Source organism: Sminthopsis crassicaudata, chromosome 4 (assembly GCF_048593235.1).
Source record: "Sminthopsis crassicaudata isolate SCR6 chromosome 4, ASM4859323v1, whole genome shotgun sequence".
Classification (NCBI taxonomy): Eukaryota; Metazoa; Chordata; class Mammalia; order Dasyuromorphia; family Dasyuridae; genus Sminthopsis; species Sminthopsis crassicaudata.
The window spans coordinates 389,538,503-389,554,026 of record NC_133620.1 but is presented as its reverse complement, the minus strand read 5'-3'; positions in this window follow the sequence as shown (position 1 = coordinate 389,554,026).

Here is a 15,524-nt window from a genome sequence, read left to right as displayed (position 1 = left end):
CTGGTCTACTGACTGATAGGCGGACAGAAAAATAATCCTGTTAAAAATAGTGCACTTGAAGGGAAGGAGGCAGAGGAAAGGCCCCACACTTTGAAAGACTATTCTAATTTGAAAAGGAAAATCTGCAAGAGAAACCACAGGGTCTTCAAGAATTCCTAGGTTAACTCAATTTGAATCAATTCAATAAACATTTATTAAGAGGCTACTATGTACCAAGCCCTGTGCTAAATGTTAAGGGTACAAAAAGAGACAAAAGAAAATTCCTGTTCATGGAGCTTGCAATCCAATGGGGGGACCACATGCAAAGGCAAAGCAACATGCAAAACAAGCTATATATAAGATAAATAGGAAATATTTCAAAGATGAAAACACTGGAATTAAGAGGGTTTAGTTAGGGAAGATTTCCTGTAAAAGGTAAGTTTTTAGTTAGGAAAGGTAAGTTTTTAGTTAGGAACTGTGACCTTATAAATATAAAAATCAGCAGCACAAGAAACCAAGGGATTATACAGGCCAAAGATCATAATTTCTGATTAGAGATAAAAAAGTCTTCAAAGACCTTCTAATACAAAATCTTTATTTTACAGATGAAGAAACTGAGTACTCAGGGAAGTGTTACCCAAATCACAGCACTAGGAAATTGTCTGAGACAGGATTTGAAAACATACCCTCTGACTCAATCTTCAGTACTTCTGTCTGTATTACTTTGTTTACATATATAAAGAATACAAATACTAACTCATAATTTATATAGCTCTGAAGAGTTTCCAAATTTGTTTGTTGACCATCTCTGTAAGAAACTAGAGAGTAGGAATCCCTAAACAAAATATGTAATCTTGAAAAAAAGTATTTTCTGAACATCAGTAAGGGGATATTTTGGAATAATATATTTTATTCCAACACAATTTCATTAAGTAAGCCTGAGGTCCAAAATTTAATATCCCAAATCTGAATTTCTTCAAAACCATGGGGAAGGTTATTTTTAACTGATATTATTAATTTTAAATTAATTTGACATATTTTCTCTGACACTAAAGTAAATGGTCTGAAATAAAATTGTGTCTGCATTTGAAATAGGAATGATGGTTTCTTAAAGCCTTTGTGTCATTTTAACAAGTGATAAGAACTATGTTCTCAAAATGGAGATATAACCATTATTTATGAGAGATAATAGACTTTAGTTAGCACACTAGTTAAATTTGTTATATTCTCTCAAGCTGCCTGGTATCTAAATATGCAATATACAAATGAGTTTTGGCTTCCTTAAAAAACATTTTTAAAAATTCCTGTCTCCTTTTCAATCAGCATGTCAGAATTCATATTCCTACTTGATTTTGAGATTCTGTTAATTAAAGCTAATTTAACTTTTCAGAAAATTCTTGTTTTAGAGACAATAATATCATTAATATATAAATATCTGGGAAAGCTTGAAAGCAAAAATCATATTTCCAGAAGCTTTCTCTAAATCACCTTTCGATTTTTGGTGGCTATTGCAATATGTTATTTTTTCCTCCTTCTGCCTTTAATTTATATGCTAATATTTATGTTGTTACATATTCATAAATCCCTTACTGAAATTCTCCCTCTTTTTGCCATTAGAGTTTAAATGACTTCTTACTAAATTTGTTAAATGAATCCAATCTTTTCCACAGTTCATTTCATATGCATTTTCTTTAATTTTTTAAAATCTTTCATGTTGTGCTTTTCTATAAGTAGTGCTTCTTTACATATATATTGATTTATTTAAATCTTTATAATAACTATTAAATTTTCATAGTCTCAGAGGGCAGGTCTTTGCAAATGCAAATGAATTGTTTGGGCCTAAGATATTTAGCCTATTCAGTTCTCAGTGACATTTATTCAGGTGTGGAAAATACTGAGTGGAGAACACAAAATACTCATTTTTTCCCTTCTGCTTCATTATGAATGAATTCACAGTCCCCCAAAGCAGAACTGGAATGACTGAAAAATTCCTTTATAGATAACAAAAAAGACTATTCTGTCAAACTTCATTTACTTTTTTTTTTCTTTTTAAAACACCACTGAGAAGAACCAACGATTTCATAGTTTATCATAGCACATTCTTGCTGTTACTATATATAATGTATTCCTGGTTCTGCTAGTTTCACTCAGCATCAATTCACGTAAATTTTTCCAGGTCTTTCTAAAATCAGCTTATTCATTATTTTTATAAAAGAATAATATCTTCTTACCTTCATATACCACAACTTATTCAGCTATTTCCCAATTGATGAGCATCTGCTCAATTTCCAATTCTTTGCTACCACAAAAACAAACAAAAACCCTGCTACAAATATTTTTGCATATGTGAGTCTCTTTCCCTCCCTTATGATTTCCTTAGAATACAGACCCAGTAGTGTCACTGCTGGATCAAAGGGTATACAGAGTTTTATAGCCCTTTGGGCTTTGTTTCAAATTGTTCTCCAGAACAGTTGGATTTCACAACTCCACCAACAATGCATTAGTGTCCCAATTTTCCCACATCCCCTTCAGCATTTATCAGTATCTCTTCTTGTCATCTTAGCCAATCAGAGATATGAGGTGGTACTTAAGAATTGTTTGAATTTGCAGTTTTCTAATCAATAATGATTTGGAACATTTTTTCATATGATTATAGATGGCTTTAATTTCATCATAAGAAAATTGTCTATTCATATATTTTGACCATTTATCAATTGGGGAAAAACTTCATTTACTTTCTTTTTGATTTGTCATCTTTTCTCACCCTATTTTCCACACACATAGAAATATTCTTCAATATCTGGAACATCTTATCTACCTGCTGGCTTCCTCCTCCCATGGTGAGTTTATTGTGTAGGGACCTCCACTTTGGGGATTGATCCAGGCCAACAAAACTTCATTTCATTTCCAACTTTTCTTCTAACTACAGATTTTTCCACTATACTCCCACATATGAATCTTCTGACCCTTTGTAGTTGCTTCTTACTGTCCATAGAATTTTCTAGGCAAGGATACTAGAATGGTTTGCCATTTTTTTTCTCCACTGTATTAAAGCAAACATAAGTAAAGGGGCTTCCCAAGGGTCACATAGCTAGTAACTCTATGAAGCTGGATTTGAACTTGGAACTTTCCAACTCCAGATCCAGCATTCTATCCATCTATCTGACTCCTCTGCCATATAGCAAAGATTTAATAAATGCTTGTTGTCTTCCTTGTTGTCTCATGGACAATCTCACATCTCCGACTGCCTTCCAGATATCTCAAATTTGTTGTCTAATTAGCATAATAAACTCTAATACAGAACTCATTATCTTTTCCTCTAACCCTTTCCTCTTCTCACTCCCCCACATAACCCTCCTATTATTGTAGAAAGCAAAACTATCTTGCTATAGAGATATAGAATATCTCCTCCAAAGAAGACAATTGAGCAGACACCTCCAGTGAAGTCAAAGGTATGAATGACTGCACATATTTTCAGATTTTTTTCCTCAATGTTTTAATTAGTTTTGCTAATTTTTTTCTCATTTTCAAACAAAAGTTATCATTTGAGACATATCTCAGAGGAGAGAGACAAAGAAATTTAAGTTTAAAAAAATCAATATTTTTTTTCAAAAGAAAAGTGTGCTTTCTTTGCTACAAAATCTCATGCTGCTATTTTAAAATTAAACTTCCACTCAAGGAAGTAATCCAAAATATATTCACTCTCCCACTCTTCTTCACATCATCAGCTTTTGTTACATTTTTTTTTATTTTTTTCTTCTTCTTTTTTGATCTCTGTCTCACAGATGACAGCAGAGTTTTTACAATGACGTGTTAGTCTAGCTAAACATGCTCCACCATCACTCTTTTTTGCCTGCCATAGCAAATAAAAAAGCATCTTCCAAATCAGATATGAGGACAAAGATGATCTGAAGACCTGTGGATTGGTTATATGAGAAAAAAGTTAAATGGCCATAAATTTATATACTTATTTATAAAACCAGAAGTTTAGAGCTGAATGGAGCCTCAAAGATCATCTAATCCAATCCCTTCTTTTTTTTTCCTTTTACAAAAAAGGATATTAAGCCCCAGAAAAGTGAAATCACTTTTCAAAAAATGAGCAAATATGTTTATTTTGGAATAAGAACTGAGATTCTTATTGAGGCATTATGAAACTACACTTGATCTATATATTTTTTTATTATTTATTTTTCTCCCATTTACATTACTTGTTTTTTTAGACCTAAAGATAAGTATCCTTCCATCCAGCCATTCTGGAGAGCAATTTGGAACTATGCTCAAAAAGTTATCCAACTGCACATACCCTTTGATCCAGCAATGTTACTACTGGGCTTATATCCCAAAAAGATCTTAAAGAAGGGAAAGGGACCTGTATGTGCAAGAATGTTTGTGTCAGCCCTTCTTGTAGTAGCCAGAAACTGGAAACTGAATGGATATCCATCAATTGGAGAATGGCTAAATAAATTGTGGTATATGAATATTATGGAATATTATTTTTCTGTAGGAAATGACCAGCAGGATGATTTCAGAAAGGCCTGGAGAGACTTACATGAACTGATGCTGAGTGAAATGAGCAGGACCAGGAGATCGTTGTATACGTCAACAACAATACTATATGAGGATCAATCATCATATATGAATGAGGCCATCTTCAACAATTAGATGAATCAAATTAATTCCAATAGAGCAGTAATGAACTGAACCAGCTACACCCAGCAAAAGAACTCTGGGAGATGACTATGAATCACTACATAGAATTCCCAATCCTTCTATTTTTGTCTGCCTGCATTTTGGATTTCCTTCACAGGCTAATTGTATACTATTTCAAAGTCCAATTCTTTTTGTACAACAAAACAACTGTTTGGCCATGTATACATATGTTGTATTTAATTTATACTTTAACATATTTAACATGTATTGGTCAACCTGCCATCTGGGGGTGGGGGGAAGGAGGGGAAAAATTAGAACAAAAGGTTTGGCAATTGTCAATGTTGTAAAATTACCCATGCATATATCTGGTAAATAAAAACTATTAAAAAAAAAAAAGATAAGTATCCTTCATAAAATTCTTGTCATATTCCTTTTCTTTCAGCAGAACTGAGGATTTGTAAGGAACAATTCACATTTTTGGTCAACTTATTTTGCAACCAATACTATAAGCAATTATCCCTTTCATAGCACAACTTTCCCTATTGAAGTTTTGATATATCTCAGGTTGTCATAAGAAAGTAAATTGGAATTTGGGGGGAGTTTTGTGAAAGTCACAGATGACACACAAAGGCCAGCAGATGATAGGAAAACTATTTAGAAACTCAGAAATGCACGTGTCTGTGTGAATTATGTAAAATCAACATATTTTATCTTTTAATGCCATAATAATTCAGACTTCTTCTCTGGTATGAAGGAAAAATAAAACATTTTTTGTGGATTTTCTAGATAATAGGGGTATCATCTACCTAACTTCTATAATGTGGAAGGTAAGCTGACCATTATTAGCGATATAATCTATAGCTATGGGATAGAGCACCAGAAAATTGTCCTGATGAATGAGCCTGTAACTACTAGCAACATGATCTAATCTGTTAAGATTTAGTAACAAATCATAATCGAATTATTAAATAGAAACACACATGGCAAGAGCCAAAAGGCAATCAGGCATTAAATTAACATTAATAATGTAATAAAGTTAATATAATCAAATAAGCTGTCTTTTCAATTCTGTCTTAATATGCGATAGAGTAGAAAGAATGCTATATATAAATCATCACATAACTTGTAGGACCTTGAGCTAGTCATTTAAATTCTTTGTGACTCAGTTTCTTAATCTTCAAATTAGAGGACTGGATTAGATAGAACTAAAAATTTTCTTCCAGCTGTGGATCCTAATGATTCTAATAGCATCTCATATTATTCCACTTCACATACTCTATCCAACAGTCAAACAAGACTCTTCTTTGCTCCCCAAAGATTCATTCTATGTTTGGAGTAACTATAACTAGTTAATTATTCTTAGTTACATTTACTCCTTGTCTATTTTGCCTCCATGTCTGGAATATACTGAATGGATCAATCAACAAAAATGTATTAAGCATTTACTATATGCTAGGCACTGCACTAGATCCTAGACTCAGTAATCTGAACTCAGTGAATAAGACAATCCCTACTGTTAAAGACCTTACATTGTAATGGAAAATACAAATATATGTGTAACACATATATATGAAGAAATTAAATATAAAATAATTAAATGTATAATAATACAGTTGGGGGAGGGGGTTAGGAAAGGCTTTATTCACAAGAAAGGTGGACCATGAGCTAAATCATGAAGGATGAGAAGGACTCTGAGTCAGAGTTAAGGAGAATACAAGCTAAATTTCACATGGGGGAACCTATGCAAAAGCACCAAAGTACCAGATGGAGGGTGTGAGGAACAGAGAGATCATCATTTTGGATGGATTATTGAATTTAGAAAAAAATAATGTCCACTGAGACTAGAAAGAAATTGGTGCTCAGAAGTGAAGGTGTGAATTCTAAAGGGGGACTTTTGTCCTATGAACAATTGGGAGTCAGTAACATTGTTTGAATAAGGGAGTGACAAGATCAGATATGAACTTAAAGAACATCACAATGTCAGCTGTGTCAGTGATGAACTAGAGTAATGAGAGACCTAAGACATGAAAGCCAAGGACATTACTACAGTTATCTAGCAGTGATAAGGCTTAAAATAAAATGATAGTTCTGTGATTACATAGAAAGTTTGAATATGAGAAATATCATAGAGGTAGAAATAGCAAGATTCAGTAACTATTGAAATATTTGTTCAGTCCTTTCAGTCATATATGATGTTTCCTGACTCCATTTGGAGTTTTTTTGGCAAAGATATTGGAGGATTTGACATTTCCTTCTTTACCTCATTTTATAGATGAAGAAACTGAGGCAATCAGAGGTACGTGACTTGCCCAGGGTCACACAGCAATTAAGTGTTTAAAGTCACAGTTGAATTCAGGTCTTCCAGACTTTATCCTGATGTTCTATCTATCACACTATCTAGCTACCTCTTTAAAATACTATCTATGCTTTAAAATTCAATTTAAATGCTTGTGGAAACTTTCTCTGATTTTATTCTTCTCTCATCAGTAATGACCTTCATGGTCATGTCTTAGAGACACTTTAGTGTATGTAATGTAGTACATTTTTCATGTTTGGGGAATGGAGTTGAGTTCACAAAGTGGAGAATTTCATGGACATGATTTTAGAACTGGTGTTTGTGGGCTTGAAATAGAGTTTAAAAAATAAATCTTAGTATTTTTTATATCACCAATATTTCCAAATGTACTTCACCTAAGACAACCATCTATGATAATAAAGAAGGGGAGGAAATTCAGTAAGATAAATCAAATATTGAAAATAACTGACATTATAAGAAAAACATAACAAAAAGGCCATTCATTGTTTTTATTATATGTCAAACATCAGACTAGGAGCTGGGAAAACAAAGACAAAAGTCTATTGAGGGAGAGAGTACATAACTAATTAGATGCGTAAAAGATATATGTTGAGTAGGAGGAGAATCTGAGAGGAGAAGGAATTAGCTAGGAAGATCATGAAAGGCCTCCTTTAGAAGATGGGATTTGAACTGATTATTGAAAGAAGTCAAGATTGAATATATATAAGACATATACTGAGTAGAATGAAGGCAACCTGAAATGGAAAAGCATTAGTAGCTAAGGAAAACAAGAAAGTCCTCCTGTAGAAGGTGAAATTTAATCTGGATCTTCAAGGGAGTCAGGGAAATCAGGGCAAAGGTGATTAGACTGAGATTGTCTTTGCAAATACATTAAGATGGAAGATAATGAATTCTTCTGAATCACAGAATGTGTGCATAGCCCAGAAGAGAAGCATAATGAGGCAATCTGAATTCATGTCTGTGATTTGCTAGTCGGATACCCAAAGCTATACATTTACAATTTGGGGAAAATCTATTATTTCTGCCCACATTATCCATATGAGAAAATAATCATGTTAGAGTTCCATTTGTCATATACTCTGTTTTTTCCTATCCTTATCCTCAAAAAGTTAAAGACTATAGGGAATGCTCCTTAGATTGCCACATTATCTGAACTTTCTTTCCTAAGTATTATTTTTTTTTTTCTTCTCTCTATATTCATCACCAAAAGACTGACCCTTTTAAAGAGAAGAGATCAATTTGTTTTGGCTGTAGTAACTCATGCAGAACTGTTTAGCTATATGTGGAGGTTTACAGTCTATTGCAGTGGAGGGACTGCACACAAAAATGAAATCCATGATCTTCTTGAAGACTGAAGTATTCTTATAAAGAACTTCACTGATAGATAGTTCCTTTGGAATTATCTACTCATCCACAGTAAGCAAATAGCACTTACTCTATATACATATGGCTGTGCCACATACTGAGAAGTCATCAATAAATATTTGCTATTGTTAGGAATAAACTACTGGTACCCAATTTGGTCATTGCTGCTGCTTCTCCTTCTCCTTCTCCTTCTTCTTTTTGGAATAGTGCCTGACGTGTTTAAAAGATGCTCTCATGCAACTGTACTTTTGTTTAATGTTGCTTTCATGCAGTCACATCTAAAATTTGCCAAAATGCTTGAAAACAACATTAGTAACAATCTGGTCCTGGCACAAAGAATGGACCACATGTACACTTTCCCCAGCACATATGTCCTTTTCAGAGTATACATTTCTTATTAAAGTCAATCAGAGAACTGAGAATTGGATTCTATTATTTTACATAATAGTCCTTTTGTATCCTTTAAACATAAAAATGGTCATATAGATCAGTCAATATTTTTGTAAATATATTATTTTAATGTAGTTCTCCTTGAAATTAACCTAAGATGTAATAAATTGTTTTTCAGTATTCATATTACATAGAAGTAATCAAATGGTAGGCCTACAAAGCAGGAGCATGCATCCACAAGAAGTATAGAATTCCTTGAACAAACTGTCCTGAGAAGTTAATTAACAAGTGAATGTAATAAAAAAGTGAGTTTACCAAGTTCTTTCTGAAGTCTTAGTTTGATTTATTTTATATCTACCTTATAAGATCAGAGATAGGAACCTGAAATTGTCTACTCTACCCTTCTTAGTGTATGAATAAGGAAATAGAAGGCCACAAAGTCACAAAAAATAGTAAAAATTCAAACCCAGAGCCTCAGAGTTCAAAGCCAGTGTTCTGTCCACTATATTTCTAAGTCTTTTCAATGCCTGATAATATTAATTTCTTATTATTTATATTAATTTGTGTATTTATTATTAGAAATTATAATTAGATTTTTAGATATTAATTATTATATTAATTTGGACATGCAGCTGAAATTATGCTTATCATCAGTTCCAAAGTAATACTGATATCAATTCTAGTATTTCAGGCTAGTTTTGTGTGTAGATTAAGAAACCTTTTTTGTGACTTCTAAGATTGGCAGGATCCATTTAAAGATTTCCCCTAGATTGATTATATCAACCCATTGAATCACAGAATTTGAGATTTGGAAAGGATATTACTGCCATCTGGTCTAAACTATGCATGAAAGGAATTCCTACTATACCATTAACAGACAAGTGGTCATTCGGCATTTGCCTGAAGAGTGTAATGAGCAGGGACTCATCACCTCTCAAAGCAGCCCTTTCCACTCTGGGAAACTCTAATTGTTAGGATATTTATCCTGACATCAAGCTTAAATTGGACTCTTAACACATCTGTTAGAGCCAAACAGAACAAGTTAAATCCTTTTTCTACATGACAACCCTTCAAATACTTGAAGACAGCTATCATGTACCCCTTAAGTTTTCTCTTCTCGATAGGATTGTTGCTGAGTCATATTCCATTTGGGATTTTCTTGGCAAAGATACTGGAGTGGTTTGTCATTTCCTTCTATAGATGAAGAAACTGAGACAAATAGGGTTAAGTGACTTAGCCAGGGTCACATAGATAGCAAATGTCTAAGGCTAGAGTTGAACTTAGAGTGATGATGGAGGAGATTGTGATAGAAAGAGAGAGAAAGAAGATGAGAGAGAGAAAGAAAGAAAGAAAGAAAGAAAGAGAGAGAGATTTGTCATTCTCTTGACATCCTTGAGATGACTTCTCAAGAACGAAGACAATGTTGTTTATATTGAAAAATTTTGAATATTGTGGAGGTAAATGAACAGCTCTTGACTTGCTTCTACTTCAGGATGATATCTAAGCATATTAAGAGTTTTAAGGTATCTCAATCTTTCTTCACAGAATTTTTTCAACCCCTAATATCACCCTTTTGTTCTTCTACACACCACCATGTTATCATTTGATAATCATCTTTTCATCAATGCCAGTAACCAAGAGCAGCAACACATAAGTCATTGCTGTCTCAATACCTATGCGTCTACCACCAACTGTCGTACACTAACTCTACCTCCACTTCAAAAAATTCATCTCTTGCTTCAATATGTAGCTTTTCATCACCTTCTACATAGTCATTCCCAATTCCTACCAATTACTAGTGCTTTTCCTCCCTAATTAACTCTAACTACATTGTATTAATTTTATATGTTCTCTTTGTATTTATTCTGTTATGTATCTATGTGTATTCTTATCATCTACCCCCATTAGATGTAAACTCCTTGTAACAATTACTCATTCTTTATTACTCATTCTTTCTATAATACTAACACAATGCCTGGCACCTGCCATATCCCTCTTCATAAAAGCTTATCCACTTATTCATAAAAACTTATATAGGTTCATGTTAACAGGCATTACGCAGCCTCAATATTGAGAGTTCCAAAAGTCTTACAGTTATAAGTTTTCATAAGCTTTTCATATGTATGTTTCAAACATATAAAAATATAATCTAAAGTTCAATTATATGTTAATTTATTTTATAATTATTTAGTCTGTGGAATTATGATTTTTTATTTTATTTTTAATTTTAATTTTAACCAAAGAAAATATCATCTCACTGTTCATCATATATGCAACAGTTTCTGGATCTGTGCAAACCTGTAGATCAGTTGTTTTGCTACCTCAGTCACATGATCTGACTCCATTAGAGTTTTTCTTATAAGGTCACATCAAAAGTAATATGTATGCATCAAAATCTCTTTCTTTGGATGAACTTAAGACTAGGATCCTTAGTCACTATAAAACACTTGATGAAAGTTTTAATTAAGTTCAAAAATCACACAAGATGGTGTTTATGTTTAATTTTAGGAAGAAGTGTATATCTTTTTAATAGGATAATTAACTTTTCAAGTGATTTCTATAAGCTTATAACATTTATGCTTATGGTATCATGAAAAAATTTAAAGGACACTAAGACTTTTGGGATACATTATAAAAAGACAATTTCAGGGCTGAAAATATATCCTATTCTTTGTTGTTTTTTGTTTATTTCTTGTTTACAGAACATTATAGCACAATCAAATAAAAATTCTTTGAGAAGGTGCAAGAAATCCTTTGGAGGAGCTAAATAGTATTTTGTGTTCAACAAAGATAATATTTAACTGACGATTCAGGGGCAGTGACCAAAAAGAGTATTTTAGCTGGCATTCAGGACTCTAAAATGATAGCTAAGTAATGGCATACTTTCCAGTGATTAATTTTTGCTAGCTGGGACATCTGCTATCATTTGAAAATGGTCCAGTCTGAATATGTGAAGCAGATGGGCGCCGCATGGAAGGAGTCAATTTGGTCTATAATTAATAAATATTTTCTCATCTCTTGTAAAAATGATCTCTGAGGGAAAGATTTCCATTACTTCTTGAAATAGTGCAGCTCTGGATAATGGTCAATCACCAAGTGAATAACTTTTCAAACCAAAATACCTCTTCTTTTACTAAAATGTAAGCTCCCTGAAGAAAAGACCTATCTTCACTTTTGCCTTTCTAGTTCCAGCTTTAAGCACAGGGATTGGCACTCAAGTAGGTACTTAAAGTACTTTTTTATTCATTCAGTTATTCATTAGTGGTTTGAAGTCATCTCCTCTGGGTCATGCTCCAATTCATTTCTGTGCTTGTAAGATTAACAATTGATGACAGAAGAAGGTAATTTGAAGGCATATTAAAGAATATGAGAAAGCCATTCCAGAATTAAGTACGTCATATATACATAATCTACAAAGTCTACCTATATTCTGAATGTCATACATATTAACACAGTTAATCTCAAGTAAGGAACAAATAGTTATTTCCTTCAATTGAGATAGGGGAAACAAAATATATCTCCCCTTTGTTCTATGCCACTTTAAAATATGTTCTATGCCATTTAAGATTTATGCTTTGGCTTGAGGGCATTGTGGTTTTCAATATTAAATAGAACCTTTATGAAAATTGATCATGTGCTAAAGAATAAAGAACTCAAGAAGAAATGCTGGAAGACAGTTGTCCAAAAGTAGAATGGGGGGTCCTATAGGGACAGTCTCTAATGGAAAGGCTGGATGACCATTTTTAAGGTGCTTTGTTAAAGAAGTTTATTTTGCAATTATAGATTGGATAAATGGTCAGTGAGGTTCCTTATAATTCTATCTTTCTATGATTCTGAGTTTCTTAAAATAATGAAGATAATCATAGAGCTAGAGCCAGAAGAAAGCACAATTTTCTTACTTTGGGAAACTGAGGTCCAAAGATTTTAAGTGATTACTTCAAGATCATATAGTAAGTAATTAGAAAGGCCAGGATTCAAACTTTAAATGATTTCAAGTTCATCATTATTTTTTTTTATGTACCAAGGTATCTCCTATTAATTCAGTATTTTCCAAATGTAAGTTGGCAATTGAACATATTGAGGATTGAAACCAAGGATATTAGTCTGGGGAATCTCATATATAAATTGCTATAGGGATAAATAGGGCACCTAGGTTGATAGTCCTCTCTCAGTTGATAGAGAGAGGGCCAGGCTTGGAGTTAGTGAGTTCAACTTTGTTTTGCACTTTCTAAGTTCAAACTCAGCCTCAGACATTTACTAGCTGTGTGACCTTAGACAAACTATTTAAACCTGATTGACTCAGCTCTTCATCTATAAAATGAGCTAGAGAAAGAAATGGCAAACCACTTCATTATCTTTGCCAAGAAAATCCCAAAAGGGGTCACAAAGAGTTAGACATAATTGAAATGATTAAACAGCCAAAACAAAAACAGTATAAATGAGAAAGGAATCAAGGGAGAAATTAAGCTGATTTTTAGATGAAATTGTACACAGGAGTATTTTTTTGATTCACATATAATTACATATTTCATATTTTAGCAAAAAAAAAAAAAAAATTTGGGAAGACAAAAATCCCCTCTTGGAATTCCTACTCACATTCTCCAGAGCACAGAGTTCCTTGAAACACAATTTAGGAAATATCGTGTTATATATCAGCAACTGGCTACTTCATATGAATACAGATTATTCAGGTTTTGATGAAACTGAACAGGAAGTGGTCAGAAATGTGGAATGGTGCTCTTAGTTAGCAGAACTGAGTGTGACACTAGAGAGAGCAAAACTGAGCACTTGAGCAAGGAAAGCAAAAATAAATAAATAAATAAAATAATTTAGAAAGAGGAAAGAGTAGATGCCAAAGACAATCTGAACTTAAAATCAAATGCTTCCTAAAACCAGAGATATATGTTAAGAAAGCTATATATCATCAATACTACTGGATGAGTATTTAGGGAATGACATATTATTATAAACAAGATGGCCCCAAACTCTTGGTACCAAATATTACCCAGAGAATTCAATACCAAAGAACAAAGGGAGGCAATCCATGGTACTAAGGCTATTGAAATAATATACAAATTCAATCTATTTAATAATAATGCTTCAGATTTTATTGAATTTTTTGGTGATCCATAATTCAATATAATTAGAAGAATGTCTACATATAAAAAAATTGGCAAGCCTCACAATAGGGAATATTAATTTTTTGGGGGCGGAAGGTTGTTATACTCCAAATATATATATATATATATTCTGATACTGGCAAGCTTCTTAGATCAACAGATAGCTTCTTATTTAAGATCTCATGAATGTCAATGTTGATATTTAACAATTTAACAATCTGGTGGACAGTGATCTCCATAATGATGTCTAGAAGAGAGTACATATTAATACACACATAACATATACTTTGAGATCCTTCAAGACTACATTTTTTGTCTTCTGCCTCAAATGTTTCATTACTTCAGATGAGAGTGAGTCTCCTATCATAGGAAGTATGTAAGCACAAGTTAGATAACTACCTGATAGGAATGATGTGATTCATGTGCTATTGTATTTTGTGCTCAAAGAGAACCAAATGACATCACTATGTTTGGGGTCAAAGAATAGTGTGTTCACTGTGGCTAATCAGATCAACATGAGCTTATAAGGCTCTAGCACAGGTTAGGAACAAACAGAAAATGGGAATATTTGAAGTGGGGATGTCTCTAAATTTCCCCTTTTCACACTCCTTTTCAGTTATTACAATTTTCCATTCAGGCCCCTTTTCCAGCGGACATTCACATATATACAAGCACACACACACACACACACACACACACACACACCAAAGGGAACTTAAAATGCAAGTTTGTATACACAATACATACACATGTGTGCATATGCACACATATAAAATATCTTACTTTGCTTCTGTAGGATATGAAATTCACCGTCAGCATGATCTTGATTTGCTTCTCATCTTTGACTTTCTGAATATATTTGATTAGCATAGAGACCTGCTATTTCTGTCTTTAAAAAAGGAAAGGAAAGCTTTTTAGAAGGAGGTAAGAGGAGTTGGAAGAAATAACAACTCAGAAAAGTGAGTCATACATGTAAATCATTCTGCTAAGGGTACAATCCGTGAGGATTTTGAGAATATTCGTAAAACAGTTCTGAAAAATAAAGGAATACTCATCACTGTCTCCTATCAAAGTCTTACTTCATTTTTAATAACCTCTTCCCATTCAATTTTCTCCTTTCTAAGAGCTAGATAATAGCACAGGACTGTTCAGTGAAAGATTTTTAGTTTTTCATTGTATTATACAACCACTACCTGGTGAATTGAATGGTAAGGTGGAGAGGAAGATAAACAAAGCTATAAGCCCAGCTCCTGAGAGAAGACTTCAGTATTCACTACAAGAAAGAACAGAAACAAGCTCCTATTATTTATTACATTAGGACTGAAATATCCCTCTGCACAGTTACTGCTCTAATGGCTGTACAATTTCCTTCAACTTAGGTTATTTTGATGATACATCATGATTTACAACAATATGATGTGTTTTTCATGGGGAAAAAGGGGGAGATAGGAGTGATTAAAAAATTATTCCAGTCCTCCCAAATTAGTGCATAGATAGAATAACAGCTAATGCAAAACATGGTCTCAGTTCAAATATCATTGATATCTTTTGAAAATTACTAAAAACACAATATAAAAAGAACACACTTTTGAAAATGCACCACAAAGCTATAGCTATAACTTGTAAATGAAAATTTAGTCAAGAAATGAATTAAAGGATTTAAATGAAAGCTGGATCGTGTTCTTGCTAATTCTGTGCAGATG